Here is a 9,500-nt window from a genome sequence, read left to right as displayed (position 1 = left end):
CGTCTTGGGTTTGTGTTTTTGTTTTCATGCTAAGAAGGTCACCAGCCTTCAGCAGCGTTGTGATATATGGAAGTTAGTATCCGGCCGTCTTCTCAGACCGTCACCAAAGACTTATATATACTAAGCAATTGTCGATAATTGTTTACAAATAAATGTTTTTTCAGATTAATAATACTAAATAGTTTAAAAACTACTACTAATAATAAAAATAAGTGGTCAAAAATAAATTCAAGGCGTTCAAAATTTAAGAGTTTTTTTCAAATCGAAAATCTCTAAATAAAATTATTTCAGATTAAAATGTCGAAAATAGAAAAAATTATTAACTTTAAAAATTTATTACTTAAAATTTTAAGGAATTGAAATTGCATTAACGCTTTTAAATAAAAATATTTTTTATTTTGATACTACGTTAAAGTACATTGAATGTTTCATAGTCAAAGCTGCTTAAATTTTCGAATTTTAAATTTTTATCACATTAAAAAAAATGTTAATTGATGCCAAAAATATGTCTCAGATAAAAAATTTCGTTTTCGTCATTTTTGCCTCTTAAAGTGTAATTTTTTTAAATTATAAAACTTCAAAATTAAATCATTCGAAAAAAATTGTTAAATAAAAAGTAATTTTTAATTTTTAATAGCAAAGTTTTGAGAAACGCTATCGCAACTGAAGGGGGAAAATTCTTTGCATTGGTATTAATAGATCGTAAAAATTGTATTTGATTTATTTTTTGTATCGGCTAGATATAAAACCGTAATCAATTATTTAAATCCATTAAACAATTTTTTTAACTTTTAATTTTGAAACATTTGTTATTATGGATTTTAAAATTGATTATGTTTTTAATATTATGTTAAAGAAACTCAAGGACTCAATTTTATCAAATTTAAACATTAAATTTTTATTTACATTGAAACTCTTCAATAGCCCTCCCTTCTATAACCCTTCCGAGAATCGACGCGACGCCGCGCCGCAGGTAGATATAACAGGAGCTGTGCGGGGGCCGCGGGGTCTGCGGTTGTCACTCAGGCGAGCACTCATGCTTGAACAAACAAAAGCGGAGCGGTCTATAAGGAGTTAGTTCCCACCCATCTCCAGACTCAAAATCGGCACTATAGAAGGGTTTCACTGTATTTATGACTAAAAAAAATTTGTAGGGAATTTAAATTATGAGTATAAATAATTACAATTGCATTGAGTATTTTATGTAACGATATTAAAGTAACGGGAACTAAATATTAATTATTTTGTTTCATAATTCTCAATTTTAATGTGAAGTTTCGAATAGAAATAAGGGTCTTTAGTTGAAGGGTTCCCCGCGGCAAAAAATAAGGTAAAGAGTTTTGACAGTTCTGGGTCAAAACTGAGTAGATCCGACCTATTGGCCTGGGATCGCTTGTAGATACAGGATCTACCTTTGGAGACCCCTGCCTTAGGCCTTGGTAGTAAGGAGTAAAGCTTCAGTACCGCTTGATAGGCCTCGAAAAGGGCTGTAACCATGACGTGTGTCATGAAAAATCTATTTAAACGAGGGCTATTGAAATCTATTTGCTTAATCAAAATGACAACATTTCAGTAGTGGAAAGTTTATATTGCCCTGCAATGGACTAAATTTGAGTAAGTTTGGTATTTGCCGATCAGATAGTATGCATCACTATGTATATCATTTGCTATTGGTTCGGTAGAGTCGGCATGTCTGTGTCGAAGTAGTAGTGTTTAAATAAAGTGAGCACCAGTGAGAGTAGTGTAGCTTGTGACCCTCCTCGGTCCCTCTGATGCCGCCACCCTTTACCCTGAATGCCCTGAATAGAGTGTGGCACTTGCACGAGTGTCTACTCTGGATTCTATCCTACAGGGAGGAGGTGGGAACTGGGATCTGGGAACTGGGAACCGAAGGACCGACCGGCTCTACAGAGAGCTTCGGTCAGTTAAACATGCGCATATTGCATGAAACTGGTAGCAAGAGAGACCAGAGAATCGACCTCTATATTAACACCTTCACTCTGCTAACGTTACCTTTCTCACATCGTTCCCTGCACGATCTTAAGGTACGCTTAAACTTAAACATGCAGAGATGTATCAGTCTCTCCAGGAAGAGCAATGTTCTAGGAGTGAAAAACTCTGAGGATTAATTAGTTGCTGATATTTTGAGTAAAGTTTCCTGAAACTGAACAAGCTGTTGGTTGGGACCAGTAGCTTTTCATTAGTAGAGACAATATTATCTGCCAGAAATTCTGAATCTGATCAACTGTTCTATTGCAAATGCTTTATTCGAGAATACTTTTTACATTCCCATCAGAGAAGCTATTAGATTTGTGTATAATCCCCCACCCCCTCCCCAGTTTTTGTCAAATGTCCACGTTTTGAGACCCTCTGAAACCGAAAAACAGGTTCTTACAAATGTGTCTGTATGTATGGCTGTCTGTATGTCTGTATGTCTGTCTGTGCACACGATAACTTTTGAAAAAAATAATCTATCAGATTGCCCTTTGGCACACTCGTTTAGTGTCCTAAACTAAAGGTTAAGTTCGTTAGCCAGCCATTTTGGATGAAAATTCGAAAAGTGGGCACATTTTGAATATTTTTTATACCACTTTTTTTTTAAAATTCCAAAATTCTCTGTGCACTCATTAATAGTATTTGAAAAGTTGAACAATTTATTCTCATGACTTTTTTTGAAAAATCTACAATTAACAGAGTTAGAGCATTTTCAAAATCCAAAAAAAAAATTAAAATGAACATTTTAAAACAAAAAACGCATGATACGAAAAAAAGTCAAGAGAAGAAAAACGTTGCTTTCCGAAATCCCTACAAGACCATAATAACAATTTTTTTAATTTGGTCGAAAAATTGAAAATTCCAAATTTGATCGTACCAAAAATGTTCGAAACCACATTTTTTCAAGATTTAAAAATTCTATGTACAGTTGTTTATAGTACTCAAAAACTCAAACAATTTATCCATATGACTTATTTCTATAAATAGAAAATCATCTGAGTTAGGGCATTTTTAATTTCCAAAAAAAAACTAAAATAAATATTTTAAGCCAAGCAACACATGATATGAAAAAAAGTCAAAATAGGAAAAACTTTGCTTTTTGAAGGCCCTACAAGATTGTGATAACAACTTTTTTAATGTGATCGAAAAGTTGAAAATTCCAAATTTGATCCTGCCAAAAAAAAAATCAAAAATCCACAAATTCCATTTTTTGGTTAAACTATGCAAGATACGAAAAAAATGAAAAAGCTCAAATGACACGCACTGGAAAAAACTACAAATTCATAATGAATCACTTTTCGACACAAGTTACGAAAAAAAATGAGACAAAACTTGTTTATCTAAAAAAGAGCTATAATTTTTGATAGGGCACGTAGTTTTTGCTTCAGTCGTAAAAAATAACATTCAAAATAAAAATGTTAATTTTTTTTGAAAAAATGACACAAGGTAGACACTAAAATTAACAGACAAAAGTTTTTCGCCTAAAAAGATCTATCAATTTATTATCAATCATTTTTCGATAGGATGAGTAGATTTTTTTTGCGTAAATAATAAGATTGAAAATAAAAAAATTTAATTTTTGAAAAAGCACAGACAACACAAAAGAGGACATAGGCTCCTATATAGGACCCTAAATAGGTTCCTGTATTAGACCCTATGCAGATGCGCAGTATTTTTTATTTAATCGTAAAAAACATTAAAAATAAAAAATTATAAAAACAAGGAAAGAAGAATTAGTATGATTCAATTTTTATGCATATTATGAATTTTAATGATATACATTTATTAAAATAATACATGTTTCAGAGCAGCTTAGAATAAAATTTAAAGCAAAATAAGAAACAAATACAAAAATAATCATGATAAATACAATTTGCTTTTTACTTTGCAATTTTTCAATAGGTTATCCCAGGCAGAGTTACATAAAAAATGTATTATATTTGATATAAAAATTGTACAGTAGGGTGGTCCAAAGTCATACCCGTTGAAATTTTTTTTTGATTAGAGGGCATGCCAAACCGCCAACCCCCCCCCCCCCATTTTCTAAGGTTGCCGGTAAAAACATTCCCTCCAAGTTAGAACCATATCGGTTAATATTATGACGTGCCGCAAAGGCCCTGAAAATCCCATAAGATTAACATGGGGAAATTTTGATTTTCAGAAAAATGGGATTCAGGTTTTTGGATTTAAACTTAGCTTGCGGGAGATATCAGGAATTTGTTAGGGAGTCTCTAATCAATCATTTCCATTAAATTACTTCAAATTTTGATGCATCCACCCCCCTTGTGGAGCCCCAAAAATGCCCCAAAACTGAAATTGACATTTTTGCCCAAAATTGACACATAAATGCTCTGTTTTTCCCTTTTTTGCCATACATTTTTTTTCAAGTTGAATGTTTTTAAGTATTTGTCAACCAATTAACAATTGTGTAAACAATTTTTTTTTCAAATAATTTTCTTTTGCACTCACTCATTGAAAGGTAGATTTTTTATGGTTGATTGGACAATTAGAGATTTTCAGGAATAATGATCTTTGTTTCAAGCATTTAGTATTTGTTTAAACAATGAATTATTATTTAATTGTAATTTTTTCCTAAAAAGAGGTATAAAACTCTAGTTTGAAAAAAAAATTAGTTAGCTTTTCTGCTTATTATTGAATATCTACGTCACTCAGATACTAGTACTTTATTTTGTAATAAATTCTTGTTTGCTTGAATAAATTTTGTTTGTTTAAACAATTCTTTTCGAAAACAAATTTGTGAAATTTCTGTTTTATTGCAATTATTGTGGTAATTTTCCATTGTTAAAAGCTAATTTTTTGTTTTAATTTCCAATGACGTTCAAAAAATACAAAGATTTTTAATTCCTTTGAGAATACTTGTAGCTAATCTGCGAAATCAACATGAACAAAACAAAAACTTACTTAGAGCTTTCAGAGGTCAAACGAGTGTGTCTACGAGGGTGATCTAAAGGAGAAAATTATTAAAATAATTTCAGAACGATAAAATTAAATGTAATTTTTATAGAATGAAGTCTTACTAAAAAAATAAACTTTTCATGACAAATGTTAAACATTTAATGAACAAATATTATAGTTATTTGAAGCATTTTTTTGACGTTTAAATATTTAAAAATAAGCGATATAAGACCAAAAATTTTTCTCTTAACAATGACAAATTACCACAATAATTGCAGAAAAACAGAAATTTCAAACATTTATTTCGAAAAAAATTGTTTAAACAAACTAAACTTCTTTGAACAAATAAGAATTTATTACAAAATAAGGTACTAGAATCTAAATGACGTATATATTGAATAATAAGCAGCAAAGCTAACTAAATTTTTTTTAACCAGAATTTTATACCTCTTTTTAAAAAAAGTTACAATTAAATAATAATAAATTGTTTAAACAAATAATAAATGCTTGAAACACAAATCATTATTCCTGAAAATGACCAATTGTCCAATAAAACATAAAAAATCTATCTTTCAATGAGTGAGGCAAAAAAAATTATTTAAACGAAAATAAAGTGTTTAAACAATTGTTAATTAGTTGAAAAATATTTAAAACCATTCCACTTGAAAAAAAAACGTATGGCAAAAAAATAAAAAAACAGAGCATTTATGTTTTAATTTTGGGCCAAAATGTCAATTTCAGTTTTTTTAGGCATTTTTGGAGCTCCACAAGGGGAGGTGGTGGGGGACTTCAAAATTTAACGTAATTTAATGGAAATGATTGATTAGAGACTTCTCAACAAATTTTCAATATCTCCTGCAAGCTAAATTTAAATCCAGGAACCTGAATCCCAGTCTTTCGAAAACCAAAATTTCCACATGTTAATCTTATGGGATTTTCAGAGCCTTTTGCCGTCTTAATATTAACCGATTTGACTCAAACTTGGAGGGAATTTTTTTCCGGCAATTTCACAAAATGGGCGGGGGGGGGCATGCCCTCTAATCAAAAGTCGGCTTTTTGGACCACCCTATTCTACACTCTTTATACTTATGACGATGACAAAAATAAAAAAGGGGAAAGGAAATGAGAAAATGAAAATTTCATTAATTTTAATTTAGCTAACTTGGATTAGAGGCGATTTTTACCACCACCCCTCTTTTTTAACATAATTTTTTTTTAAGCAGATAAAAGTTACACGTGGTCCTGAGCCCTTCATAAAACTTAAATTATGGTGAGATATCGATTAAGAATTTAGAAGCAGTATTCTTCAAAAAAGTTTTTAATTGAGTGTAGAAGAAATTATGTTTTACCTAGAAACATATTTTTCTTGGATAAGAAATTTCGAGATTTTGGCTTTCACAAAAATTTTTTGAATAAGAAATTTGAACATACATTAAATAATTTTAAACTCTTACGACTAAATTTACTGATCAAAGATGTTTCAAATTATGATAATTTTTTTAAGTCAAAAATGTTCAACATCAGATGTGAATTAGAAGACAAGATGAAATTTTTTATCTTTTAAAGCACAAGACTTTCCTTCATCGAAATTTAAAAAAAAATGATAAAAACATAAGAACAAACTTTCTATTTTGAATGACCAGCAACCTAATGTTTAAGAGCAAAATTGAAATTTGCACAGGATCTTTGATGAAGGAGATAAGGAGCCTTGGTTTCTAAATTTAAAAGATGTTCAAATTTCTGATTCAGTTACAAATATTCTCAGATTAGGTAAAGGCTTTGGTAACCGTATGATGAAAAGTAGGTAAAAATAAATTATGAAATAGTCAAATATGTCAAAACAAGTATATACAAAATTCCGATATGAGATATTGATATCCGATATTGATAACGAAAGGTTTTCTCAAGAACAACCCTGATGTAAGTTGAATGAATGCTGATAAAGACAACACAGTCAAACCTCGTTTATTTCAAGACTCGTTTATTGCAATCCATGATACTCGTCTATCGCAACTTCCCCAACTCCCACCACTGATTGTCACATGTTCCGTATAGCCAATGACAGCGCAGGAGCGGGAATGTATTGTGAGATCACCTTGCGGATACGTGGACTGGTGGGACCCTCTCTCGAGTTGTAATAGACAAGGTGTTTACGTTTCGAAGAAGTTGCAATAAACGAGCTTCGACTGTATTACTGTTTGTGCAAAAAAAAAACAGATTAAGTTAGGGATATGGAGAATTTATTTTCCATTAATGATAATTTTGATTTATAAAATGAAAAACCGGTAAAAACAATTAAAGAAAGGACTTTTACAAGAAGATATAAGATGGGTTGATATTAATACTGAAGATACAGTTTTTTGCAGATGTTATGGTTTGAGAAAGATTCACAGAGATGGCTATCCTTTGAGAACAGCTATTTCAACTATTTATATTCCCACTAAATTTTTGGAACAAACTTCAATTTGGTTCTTAAAGGTTCTATTACAACTTCAAAATACAATATTAAAAATAGCTGGGAATTTCAAGAAATTATTATTCAAAAAACGGTTCCGGATGACTATATAATGATTTCTTTGGATGATGTTGCAATGTTTCCAAGTATAACCTTTGAATTAGTTGAACAAGGTAATTTTAAATAGTTGAGACGACATTAAAACACTTCTCGATTGTGTCAAGAAGAATTCATCAAAGTGATAGTTTTTATTATGAACTCAACTTGTTTTAAATTTAATTGATCTTTTTATAGGCAAAAGTTTGTTACTCCCATTGATTCAGCCATTTCTTCGATTTTAGCGGAAAATTGTTACGGAAGATTTGGAGGTCTTTCCTTTGAAGAATTTCGATTTTGCTTTGCCTTTTCACTTTCGGCATGTTGATGATACCTTTTTAATTTTTTTTAATTGGAATGGAATGGAAGCTTCTAATGTGTCACCTAAGGGTTTACATTTTTCTTACACCTTCTCTATTCCTTTACACACCCTCCACACACTTACTTGGTGGTGGAAGGGGGACCTACAGTTTAAGGTGGGTTCCGAACCACCAATTGTTTTTAGTTGCATTCTTCTATAAAAGTTGCTGATGATTATTGGTGCTTTTAAAATTGTTTATCCAAAACTTCAATTTACTCATGAAATCAAAAGAAAAGAATTAGCTTTTTGGACATAGAAGTAACTAAAGGTCAGGATGGTAATATTATTAGCAATTAGTACAGGAAAGGTACATATTCAGGTAGAGGTAAAAAAAATTTTCCGCCCATCCTTTTTAAAACAAAGTTGCATTGATCAAAAACTTAATTGACAGAGATCTAGGTTTTTCCCGTGTTTTATTTCACAAAGGAAATTTAAATATTGTTAGGAATATCATTTTTCTAAATCATTTCCCACAAAATTTAATTGAGAAACATATTACAATTGAAATGCAACAAATCAAAACCAAACTAAGTAATAATTTTCCTGCAAATAATCAGAAAGAATTTAAGATCACTTTCAAGATTTTTAAAATGACTAACGTGGGACAGACTGGCAGAATTCTTAAGGTAGTTGTCATATTAAAAGTCAGGTATCTGAAAAAAAGTTTTTCTATCATTTTAAGAATCAAAATATTATAATTGTGTCCATTTCAAATAAAAACATTATTTTTGAAGATGTCAGAATTCACATACAAAAAAGCATTCATTTTAACCTTGTCTTTTGCAATTGAATTTTTCTGCTTACCTAACTTTCTAAAAATGATTGCATTTTAATAAAGGACGGCTTCTATTTCCCTGAAAATCTTTCTCTACGACTCTACTTGTTCCAATTTTGAAAGTAAATTTTTCTATGGCTGAAAACGTTTAAACAATTTTTTTATGCAATTATTTTATAAACTAATAATAATATTTTAAGATTATTCAGTTATTCTTAAAATTGGAAACAGTAGAGTTGCAGAGAATGTTTTTCCGGAAAAAATCCCTCATTTACTAAAATGCTATCATTTTTCAAAATTTAATAAGAAGCGACGGTCAGAAAAAATTCAATTGCAAAAAACACGGTTAAAATTCATGTTTTTTGTTGATTTTAACATTTTTTATAAAAAGAAACTTTCTTATTTGAAATTAAATCGCCTATAATATTTTGATTCTTAAGATTATATAAAAACTATTTTTTCAGATATCTGGTTTTTGGAATTTTGATCCTTACTTGATTCTCGGGTGACAGGGAGAGAGCATCGTGGTTTCGTTGCTGTTCCTGCCTGCTCGACGTTTTTTATTTAATTGTCGTTTTTATCGTTGATGATTGTTTTTTACAAATGTTTATATTGTGATTTGATAATAATGAAAGTAAAAAAGTCGAAAGAAAAAAAATTTTAACAAGACAATGAATACAATGACAAATAGCAAACATGCAAAAAAAAGAATATTTACAATAGTGTTTCCTTCCTCGGTCGGTTTCTGTATCAGTCGCGATACCGGTTTCCTACCAGTCTGAGAACGACCTTGGTGTTTATGATAAGTCTATACAGATATTCGTTACTGTACTACTGCACTAGTTTTAAGGTATCTGCACTTATTTATGTATTTGTGGATATTTTATTTCTATGAATATTTA

The sequence above is a fragment of the Belonocnema kinseyi genome, chromosome 9, assembly GCF_010883055.1.
Source record: "Belonocnema kinseyi isolate 2016_QV_RU_SX_M_011 chromosome 9, B_treatae_v1, whole genome shotgun sequence".
In the NCBI taxonomy this organism is placed as follows: Eukaryota; Metazoa; Arthropoda; class Insecta; order Hymenoptera; family Cynipidae; genus Belonocnema; species Belonocnema kinseyi.
The sequence above is the reverse complement of the archived record's forward strand: the minus strand, read 5'-3'. Positions refer to the sequence as shown.